Genomic DNA, 12424 nt, shown 5'->3' on the forward strand with positions numbered 1-12424 from the left:
CAATTCTTAATATAAAGGCATTACTGATTTTTTTTCATAATTTCTTCCCTGTGTATCTCTAAAAGAGTCACTCCTTTATGTAGAGGAATTTTAATCCAGCAAAGTGGCTACTCTGACAAAGTGATCACATCCAAAGATCTAAGCCTGTGTGATTAGGCTGGAATACAGACACACCCTTAGTATACACTTGTAGTCCCTCTGGATGGAATATAGATGTGACACATCTTTAATCCCTCTGTCTGGAGTTTAGTACACACCTTTAACCTCAGACAATGACATCTAATTGAGGGACAGACAGAGTGATGAAGAAGAGAAAGATCTGACAGAATGAGTCAGAGACAGGATACGCTCAACTGTCATGAGTACAGACAGGAAAGAGAAGCTACTTAAGAGCAGTGCAGAGAGTGTAGAGAGGAGTAGAATACAGTACAGGGATGCAGCAGAGTCCATGAAGTCAGTACAACTCAGTGCAGTTTGGTGCAGGTCCATTGAGTTTGGTGCAGTTCAAAGTTTGTGGAGTTCAGAGGCAGTTTTTTCAAAGCAGAACAATTCAGTGAGAAGCCAGAGAAGACAATTTGAATCAGTCAGCCTAAAGGGGAATACTGAGCCAGAATAGCATAATTGAACCAGCCACGCAAAGTTCAGAAAGAACTGGAAAAGATGAAATTATTCAGCAGTAAGTCTCAGAGGATGAATCCTTCTAAGCCTAGATTAGCAAATGAGGGTTGGAAGCTGAAGCCTTCAAAGTCCAGGCTATCAGAAGATTAGGTTGTGAAAGAATAGAAGCTTCCAGGCCTAGGCCTAGGTATGGTTAGATAGTAACACTATAGGCTTAGCCCAAGACATGTATCAGAATGACTTGGGAATGGTTCTCACCTTATCCCATAAGGAAGTAAAACTTGGGCAAAATTTCAACACATTTTAATGTGACCATTAAGTTTATTAAGGTGGGGGAGGATGTGAGAGAAGCTGTGGGAGGCGGATCCGTGATCAGAACATATTGTACAAAATTTACTTTCAATAAAGTTATATACATATTAAAAATGAAAGCAAACCTGAGATATCATCTTAAGCAGTGAAGTATTTGTTCTATAAAGGGAGAAGTTCAAACTAGCATGGCATATGATTTCCATGATATTAAAGATAGGTAGCTAGGCCTGGTGGGAGGGGCCTGTGATCTCAGCTAGTGAGGGGCTAAGAGATGTTCAGGCACACCTGGGCAACTCAGCAAGATTTTCTATCATATTAAAAAGGGAAAAGAGGTTTGTGGCTATAGCTTCAAAAAGGAGTGATTGTTTGGCATATATAAGGCCTTAGGTTCAATAACACACAAAAAAGCTAACATTAAATATTTATTTATATATACATACAGACAAACATAAAATATACACACAAATATTACACATATAATTTTAAATATGAGTATTTTATATTACATTAAGCTATTTTAAAATAAAAGTAGACAATATATATATATATATATAGTTGTGTATGTCTGTGTATGTGTCTGTGTGTATGTGCATGCACTTACATACACAAGCACATAAATTACATGAGTGTAGCAGGTGTTCAGTGAGGCCAGAAGAGGCATTAACTCTTCTGGAGCTGGAGTTGTAAGAGCTACCTAACATGGATACCGAGAACTGTCCTTGAGTTCCCTGCACGAGCAATAAAACTTAAAACTGGCGAGCTATGTCTCCAGCCTTTTGCCATAATTTTAAATTTTTAAAAAATAATTTTTCAAGCAAGTTTATATATCCTAGATACAGCCTTATTGGTCTAGTCTGGTTATTAATTTCTATAACAAGTAGAATTAGCTGGTTATTACAAGTCCTATTCAACAAATATATATATTTATTTTAAGACCTCTGGAGGACTTTTACAAAATGAAAAACTATTCCTCACATTTTCTCTGATGTTATTTGAAATTACACTTGATGATGCGGAGTAGAGGAATACATGGGGAAGAGAGAGCAATCAAGGACAGAGATTTGAGGATAAACTTTAAGGCAGAGTCGGGCAACATCAAAAGACTTGTCTTCAAGGCCAGCCCCCTTTAGCTTGTCCTGAGACTCAGACCATCACTGGTGATGTGAAGGGCATGAATCATCTAGGAATTTTTAGAACACAAATACTTAAGCAAAGTCTCTATTGAACTGTCTGTGGCTTTTGGTGTTAGTGGGAATGGTGTTAGATAAGAATTTCCAGGATCCTTTTAAGAAAAGGAGTAGCATTTTAGAGTTTGTAAGACTTTACTAGATTTTTTTTTATAAAATAGATTTAATTTTTTCTTTATTTTTTGTGCATTTATACAATGTGTTTTCAGCATTTCCATACGCTGTTGCCTCTCTCCTACTCCCCTCACCCCAGCTTCCTTCCAGCTCCTTGTCATCCGTTCTTTTACATCTAGAAATAGTTAAAGAAAAAAATGTTTCTTCATACTTTTAGAAAACCAGTTCACATAACATGTGGCAACCCTACGAGGAATGAATGAATGAAGTATGAATACAATTATTTGGCTATTTTTGCGTGTTTCATTTTGTTTCGATTTTGTCTTTTGCCTTTTCTAGCTTCTGCTGGTTCTGGAATGCTTTCAAGAACTGATGACTAAATTCAGTAACTTCAAATGAAGGTATTGCGTAGCAGTGACAAGGAATTCCTTCAGATCAGTTTAAAAGTACCAAGATGTGGTGGTGATGATGATGATGATGATGATGATGATGATGATGATGAAGATGACAGAGAAGAGAAATGTGTAAAAGCTAGAAATGAACTCTATTCTAATTACTCAGTTGAACTGGGAATATAATTATACTAAAATGTAACTTATCCATTAGGAAAAATAATAATAATAAAAATAAATAAATAATACATTTATTCTAGTTTTAGAGCTGGCATCCCATCTTTTCATCCCAACTGCTTGTTGTATCTGTTTATCTGCCCCTGCCATGGTTTTGATGCTGTCTTTTCTTAAAGCATCAGTTTTCTATCTTGTGATAATATAACAGCTTTTCTGATGGTTTCCTGTGCATAAAAGGATTTGCACATTGTACAAATGCATTTGGTTTTCTACAATTGTGTAAGTGCTCCATAGCATCTTCTTGTTTTAAAATGAATTACACTACACTAAACAAGTAACAAAAAAGCCTAAGATGAACAGTTTACAGGAGTGAAGATTTATTTTGGCTTGTGGTTTCGGGCATTTCAGGCCACAGTTGGCAGGTTCCATTCTTCTTCGGCATGTGGCAAAACAAAAGCCTAATAGTGGAAGGGCATAGTGGAGGCAATCCGGCAGGCCATGCCAAAGAAAAGGTATGCTCTTCAAAGGATGTGCCTACTTCCTGTAATCAGGCCCCTCATTTGTATCACTCAGTAATAATAATAATAATAATAATAATAATAATAATAATAATAATAATAGTAGTAGTAGTAGTAGTAGTAGTAGTAGTAGTAATAATAATAATAATAATAATAATAATAATAATAATAATAATAATGGCATCTTCAGTGCATTAGTCCACTGATTTGATCAGAATCCTCATAAACAAATCACTTCCTACAGACACACTGAAGAACGTATTGGAGCCCAAGGCTTTGACATATAGGATGGGATGAAGCACTGTCTATCTGACTTACAACACTTGCATATCCAGAGAATGAAGCAAAATTACTTCTTTTCAACACTCTCAGCTGCCTCTGAGTAATCCAGAGACTTCCCGTCATGGCACCATGAGCCAGTGAATAGGAAGTAGAGACGTTTTACAAACTATTCTTGGCTTTTTCTGAGTCACTATCATGACTATTTCTGTGTTCTAAATCCTCTTACATGTGAGATTATTGGGTTATACTAAGTACTGTTTCAGAGAAAGAAAGTGATACCCCTCAGTATCTTGCTCTTTTTCAGAGGACAGTAGAACACCATTTTTTCCTGAACCTTTAAAAAACTTCCTGGAAACAATATGAACTGGGGAATATAAAGTAGACAATTGTGCCAGGGCTCTGATAATGTAGCTCCTCTATAATGCTGCTGCCTTCACTGTGTTCGGGCTCCTAACACAGCCTTCAAGGTCTGTCCTGGCCTCATGTCAAGAGCTCTACTATCAATTCCGTTTCCCTTCTCCCAAATCACGTACACTTGTTTATGACACACACTATTGTTTGTGCTTACGCAATCTGCTGTTTTTTCCATCTGATTTTTTAACAACATCCTTACAAAGTCCGGCCAGGATAGAATCATATGCATTTAAATTATACATCATGACTATGGCAAGCACGCAAACAACAGTGCTAATGAAACACAATTTTAAATTTAGCTCTCCAGTACAAACCAAAATCCAGCCTGACTTTAGCTGATGGGATTCTAAAATTAAAACAAACAAACAAATATAATCTCTTAAATTATATGATTTTTAACCCTAGAGGTATGTCCAGAATTGTGACAGGTGAGAAGACATGTCCTTTCATTGTTCTTGCCAATGTCTCCTTATTACTGAATATATGCTTATCTGCTAAAATTATAACAAAAATATTTCAAGTTGTAGAGGACATGCTGCCTTTCCAGAAGGAAACTGAATAATCTCTGATGAGATTTCAAGAATATATCTCATGTGAGGAATCAGCACTGAATATGTATTTGAGTTCCTGAATGAGACGTTAAAAGACTAGTACACAGAGAAGAACTGCATGGATGGAAAACTGAGCCTGGTCCTTGGACTAGTTCAGTGTGGTAAAAACTCACATGTAGAAGGAGGATATATACCACCCCTTTGCAGAATAAGAAGTTTACTATAGTCCATTATAAACTTTTTCCACAGTTTTGTTTACACAGACTGTGTGTGTGTGTGTGTGTGTGTGTGTGTGTGAGAGAGAGAGAGAGAGAGAGAGAGAGAGAGAGAGAGAGAGAGAGAGAGAGAGAGAGAGAGAGAGAGAGGTCTCTGTACATTGTATTTAGGCAGTTTCCACCTAGCCTCCATCTTAGATTTTTTTCCCACCTGATCATTCTAAGTGCTATTCTGCTACTATTACAAGAATGAGGCATGATGTCTGATATCTACATGGTGTATACATATTTGCGTATATGTATATACACACACATGTGTGTGTAATGTATAGACTTACAATGTCTCTGTGTGTGTGGTACCTGGCGTAGAACAGGCATTCATTTAGTGGCTAATAGCAACAATAATATTTTTAGAACATAGCAAGTTTCCATATTTTATAGTACCACAATATTTTCCTGACCTTCTTGAATATATAAATATTCAAATGAATACATTTATATAAGTAAATGCTTGCTCATGGACTTAGTATGGGTAAGGTAAAGCACAGAAATTATATAGACTGTAGCATGGGCACACCAAGTCCTACAAACTGGACTTGGAAAGCCAAATCCCAGGCACATTCAAGATAAAGCTGATGCTGTCCTGCCATCAAGTCAGAAGTGCATTCAGGCAGAGACAATGTTTGATTCCGTGCTTATAGAGCCACGGCAGTAAGACCTGGGGGCATCAGACACAGTGGTGAGTGCCACAGTCCTGGGAACATCAAGGCAACTAACAGGATTCTAGAAAGAACAAGTAAGAATGAAGTCAGATTGGGCTTATCAAGGAATTTAGAAAATGTGTGACCTTCCCTGATAAAACTAAGTAAGTGCCATTCAAAATGATGCGAAAAAGTATGAGGTGGAGCAAATTTAGTTAGCAAAAGTTGAATATATAATATCCGTAAGTTAATATTTTGAAACTCTTTCAAATCCCGTGGAAGATTATGTTAATGCTAGAATCAAAAAAGAGGGTTTTCTAATATGTGCACATTTAAATGGATTTTCCCATGAGAGAAGAGCAATCCTCTCCAACCACAGCTGAGTAATTCTCACAAACCACAGTCTGTGCAGAAGTAGGAAGCTCTGAAGAGGATGTTATGTTAGGCAGCCAAGAAAACACACTTGTCAGCTGATATCCCTCGGAGCCTCGAATCATCCCTCTTCCAAACCAGAGAGAAAGCCCTCAATCTAAAGATGACTTCTTAATGTTCTCAAAAGTCATCTAATCTCAGTGTGGTGGTAGTAAGGGGAATCCAGCCCACTGCACCAAACACCACGGACAACTAGCATAATCTTGTCAAATGGAAGCTCATCTAAGACTGTGGTTTTTCTAGTTTTTTTTTCCCAGAGCTGCAGTAAGAAAAGTTTCATTCATCATCTGGTTCTGATACTTGCTGCTTACTTGGCTTGCTTTCTGATGCATGCAGAGGAATTTGACAGGCAAGATAACTGTTTTTTAAATATCTCACTGGTAAAATTAATTACTATATTCCTATAAGTTACTCCAAATTTCAAAACTAAATTTATGGCTCCAAATAATATTAAGTGTTTTAAAATGGAAGGAAACAACAAAATTAGAAAAAGCCAGGACTATTTGGAAATTTTCTAATTGGAAAATACCATGTTGGAATTGGTGTGGTAATCTTCTAACTAGGCATATACCCTTCACTTTGAGCAAAACAAGAGAGACTGCACTACAATTATAGTTTAGAAAAATGTGACATTTCAATTGTTTAGCTTATTAAAATGCCTTATGTAAAGGATTTCTGTACAGAAAATGCATGTATGTGATAATATGGAATCTAAGAATTACTTGTAATTGAAGTTCAGCTAGCTTTATTATGAGTTTAAGCTGTCATATCTGATTAGTGTGAGCCATGCACAGATGTATTTGGAGTAAATAAAGTTGATTTAATTAAAAATTTTATGAGGTAAAATTGAATGTTAAAAAAAAAGGTTGAAGAATTATAATTGGCCATTTCCCACAATTGTAGCATTCATTAGTTTGATGGTGTCAGTTACAAGGACAGACATTATCATGAAATGGGCCATCGTTGTTTGATCTCATTTTATTCTAATGAATGGGAAACAGCTAGATGCCTTCTTACAGGTAATAGGTTTGCAGGAATATCCTTCCCTGTGAAGAGTGAGGAGAGCAGACATTGTGGGTTTAACTTGGTAAAGACAGATTTAAAGGATTGACCTATGGGGGAGTCAGAGGCCTTTGTTCTCTGAATCCGTTCATGTTTCTGTGCATTTGGTCAATACATGTGTACATGAGCAAATTATTTTACCATCCAAAATTATACAGATTTTTGTTGGCACCCTAGGAGTAAACTTTCAGTAGAGAGTTAGAATGCCTGGAAATAAATTCACAAGTCATGGAACTTGAAATAATGGGTGCAGGGGAATGGAGTTTGAATCTACCCAGATGCTTCTGACTTCTGAGTAGTCAGAAAAGGGCTTTGGTAGGTCATTTAAGATGAGAAATCTGTAAATTTAAGATGTTTTGTCAGTTCTGTGAGCCTCTGTAACCAACAGGCAAATATCCAAAATTTTATTACTATCCCTTTCCAGAAAATGTCCTACCTTCCCCATACTCAAGACATTCTGATTTCTGTTATTCATTATCCTCCTCATCCCCTATCCCCTCCTCCTTATCCTCTCCCCCCCGTCCTCTTCCCCCTTCTCTCAAACTCACCATCATTATCACCTGGGAGCTCAGGAATAAACTGGACCCTTATACCTGCTACAAAAGCACTCAGGAAAACTTCTTTTCTCTCATGATGCGGCATCTGTCATAGGACTTCATGAAAATGAGCCATATTATAATACATAGATTTTCTTGTGTCTATTTATGTGATGTCTTTCATTCAACATAATGACTTGTGATCCATCCATGCTGCTGAGAACATGGGCAGTCTTCTCTGATTACATTGTAATTTGTTTATAATTTTATTTATGAACATTTGGGTTGCTTCTAGCTTTTGGCTGCCATACATAAAGCTGTTGTAAACATATCTTTCATTTCTCTTGCATAAAATACCTAAGAGAGGACTTTCTGGACCATTTTATAAATCATGTCTTACCTTTAGAACAAAAGTAGCACATATGTTTTTGGCTGTTTTCCAATTGTGTGGTTACTTTTTCCACTGTTGTTTTTATGGCTTAAAGATTAATGTACTAGCAAGATTTATATCAGTACTAAGTTCTCTATGATTACACATTACATAGTATGTAAGAAATTTAAAATAGTTTGGTGAATGAAAAGCAGGTAGCTAATTAGCTGACCTTGTGATCGATTACTTTAAGCTATCCAGAAGGATCCTGTATGTTCATTCATAAATTCCCCAAAGAATAAGTGAAAGGACCAGAGACATGATATGAGAAAGACTTTACCTAATTTTGCAGTCTTTGGAAATGAAGGAATGGTCACAAGCATGGTAGGTGTCCCTACTACTTAAATCTGTGAAAAGCAAGGGAATTGCATGCACCCCTGCACTTCCCTATCCATCAAGTGAGTACATCCCTTACTTCCTTCGTATTTTGATATCCTCTTAAGACCAATATAACTTCACTATGACAAATTCTCCTGCAAATTCTTCCACCAAGAATGAGATATGTAACAACAGCAGAAGGAGATGGAGACAATGATGATGAGAACAAATGTACCCATGTTACACTGAGGCTCCAAGTTAAGCATGGAAGACCCCATATGCATCCATGTTCCATTGGATTGGTCCAATGCATCCATCTTCCATTGGATTGGTCCAATGCATCCATCTTCCATTGGATTGGTCCAATGCATCCATCTTCCATTGGATTGGTCCAATGCATCCAAGTTCCATTGGATTGGTCCAAGTACTTTTCATGTGTTGGAGGAGAGGTAGCTTCTCATTCCTTGTTCCCAGTGTTCCCTTTTATTTCACCTGAAGACATTCTATATATCTCTTGATATGAATGATGCCATTTGGACTTTCTTTAATCCCTTTCTGAATTTTGAGTTCTAGCTTGACAGATTTTTTTTTTTTTTTTGGACACACTGAAGACATCATTTTAACTGTTTCTTCAGGTTTCCAATGTTGCTGTGGAAATTTCAGCTGTCAGTATAATAGTTTTCCTTTGGGCTCCTTTTAGGATTTTTCCATCTGTGTTTGATGTTCTTCAGCTTTTCTAATGTGTATTTATATGATGATTTTTAAAAGTGTATCACATAGGACTCTGAGGGTTTCTGCAATCTTCACACATTATTGGCAGTTCTGACCCACCCAAGAGATACCCCAGACATCTCAACCTCCACTAGTCTCTTTGAATATTGACTCTCTCCTTCCTTCACTTTCTCCATGTATTCCCTACTGCTTCCCTACTTGCTAACTTTAGGGTTTTTTTTTTCAGGATAGAATTCTAATTGCACGTGTAGCGAAACAGATCAGGCTCTTGGCATCCAGCTTGATGTTTATATGCTCAATCTCTTCTTTTTACTCTTTTCTCCTAGTTTTAAAGACTTGCTCCACAACTCAACTCTGAAAGGGCTTTTGAGACTCCCAGCATTATAGAAAAACCACTTGTATTAAGAGTTCATTTCTTAAATATTAAAAAAAAAATGCTTTTCTCTCAAGCTGTTGCTTCAGTGTCAAAGACCTCACTTGAAAACTATTCAGTGAGCATTGACTTCTGCTACTCTGTTTTCACCTTATAATAAGAATCCTTCCTGATACAAAACACAAGTCTGCAAGAGTACTGTGAGTGCTGCACATGAAAAAAAGCACAAGAACTGAAAGTACATGGTAAGATTTGCTTGTCTCATACTGATTTTCTTTGTATTAACTTAAGTTTTTCAATATGGGTATGAGCAACAAGTATTCCTTTTACCTTGACCTCTGTCTAAGTGTTAGAGACAATCTTGTTTGATGGATAATCAATGCAGGGAGATGCATTGTAGATGTAGGGCCTGTTAGGAAAGCAGTATCTATTGGCATTCCCCTGTCAACCCAAAGGGAGGAGTTGGGCTAAAGATACACTGGTTGTTCCTTGGCCTTTGTTTAAGTAAATGGAAAGCCCTATACTTATATGCTGACTTACTCTTTTGCAGTGTAGTGCTAATTTGTTTGTTTGTTTGTTTGTTTGTTTATTTTAAATGAATATGCTGTAGAATCAGTTGCTGTAAATGCAGGTGTTCACTGACATTTAATATCAATGCTTCTGAGCCTCTGGTTCCTTGTCTCTATAAAACAGAAATACTGCTCTGCTTTGTCAAAGAGTCATGGAGATGATCGAAGTTTAAAAAAAAATGAGTTCAATTAATGTAGGCATATGCTAATGAGTCTAGTAAGCAATTCTATCTCCCACAGGCCAAGGCTATTTTCAGTGTCCTGTTCCCCTCTTTGTCAGAATTCCCCCTATTCATGAGAACACATAAATGCCTTCTCAGAAGCTGCCCGATTAGTTATGAGTGAATGGACCTGGGCATTTGATCTTGCAGCTATCTTCACAGATAGAGCCAATCAATACCTTCAAAAGAATCTCACACCAATCTCTTCAAAAGAAACCTCACACATTACTCATGTATGTTTTTCATACCATAGCACAGAGCATAATGTGTCATGTCCATGTGCAATATGTGTATGGCTGCCTTTTTAGTTCCTGCTCTATGATGACACGCCCACTTTTTTGAAACTCGATCCTTTGCCACTCCTACTCCCCGTTTTAAACATGATTTTTGATTTCTTATATGTTTTCCATGATTTTGAAGTTTGAAGGAAGGGATTACTCTTCAGGTAGATCTTTGTTTCAGAATTTCATGAATTGATATTGGCCAAAGAATCATTCTGAAAGTAGAAGTAACATTACCCATATATGAGAAAAATGGCTTGAGTCACCTTATAAAATGTGATATTATGTTATGATATTGAGTTTGCAATGTGGTGATCATTTCCTTTGGTCTTAAGCCAAGGCTCTATCTGGCCCGGTGGAACTTTCTTCCCAGTTTATGTTAAGTTTTGCATCCTTCTGTTTTGCTGCTGCTTTTGTAGATCTGGTTACACCAACGTTCTTTGGGTTCATTTACAATTATTTTTCCCATTGGCTATAGAGTACAAGGAGGCTTTTTGATCTCTTTGGAGTCACAACAATTCTCCCATCACAGGCTTAGGAAGGGAGATAGATAAGTAGAGATAAACTAAATGATCTCTAGAACTACTAAATAATCTCTCTCTCTCTCTCTCTCTCTCTCTCTCTCTCTCTCTCTCTCTCCCTCCCTCCCTCCCTCCCTCCCTCCCTCCCTCTCTCTCTCTGGAGCAGTTTCCTTTTTTGTAACCTTTATTATATCCTCAGTTTTATGTGCATTCATTGTATTTTTTAAATTATGTCTTCCCCATTAAACTGCAAGATCCATGGGTGCAGCAGTGGGTCTGATTTTCTCACTCCCGCAGACTGCACCACCCAAACATGCCTGACACATCTTCAATAAACTCAAGCTAATTCTCCAAATGAATCTGAGGAAATGAAGGAATCAATCCACGGGCATAAACCTCATTTCTACACATATCTCTTTCACTGTCATTTTAGTGGCTTCTGTTTATTTGTCACTGCCCAGATTCTTTCAAGGCCTTTTCTCACTCACTCATCATCCCATGTATCTTTTTTTGTAACTGCTGATTTCGAAATATCCTTTCAATACTTATGGCTGCACCCATGGATAAGCATGATAGTCCTCTTTGGCTTCCAAAACCCAGTGGAGAGGTTTTGTTTTGTTTTTGTTTGTTTGTTTTTTGTTTGTTTTGTTTTTAATCATTGTCTCTACAACATCCCTTATGTTGCTTTTATTGTTTTGTTTTTCACTATCATGCTGATATGTTCTTATATGTGGTACTTGGGTAAAATGCAGTGATTCAAAGCTAAAACTATTGGTGTTAGTAAATTTAACTTAAAGAACCGTGCAAAATAAATCAAGGACCCCAGCTGCAACAAGGAGGGTCATGTAACTTAGGAGTCCTTTCCCTCAGGTAAGAGCTTTTCTGTTCTTCTAGGCCAGGGAGATACTGGTCCTCATGTGTGGGTCCAGGAGCAGAGACAGGTGGCTTACAGACCATGCTCAGTATCACTGGCACATGCAAAGCAGGATAGCAGCTCATCTCGAGGACAGGTATTATCTGGAACAATTTCAGGCCTTGCTCCATGAAACTGTGTTTAATAGTGACCACATACACTGCGTCTACCCGCGTCTACCTGTCCGGTTCTGTTTTAGCAATCTCATTCTTTATAATTTCTAGGATGTGAGATTATCCATCTAAATTTTGCTCACATAAATGTTGCTTGTTGAAAAAAGTACAGAGCAGATTATGTCTCATAATGGTACAGCTTCTGTGATGATTGCTCCTCATTTTATTCAAGGTAACAATGAGTTCTCATGTGTGTGTGTGTGTGTGTGTGTGTGTGTGTGTGTGTGTGTGTGTGCGCGCGCGCACGCACACACAAACACTCACTCACATGCACGTGCATGCACATGGTTGTGATTTAGAGTTTGGAAAGGTGGAACAGCTGAGTCAGAATGCTAGATTGGAGAAACAGATCAGCGCTGATTATTCCTGATTATTTCAATCC

Source organism: Acomys minous, assembly GCF_964271855.1.
Source record: "Acomys minous genome assembly, chromosome: 3".
Lineage (NCBI taxonomy): Eukaryota > Metazoa > Chordata > Mammalia > Rodentia > Muridae > Acomys > Acomys minous.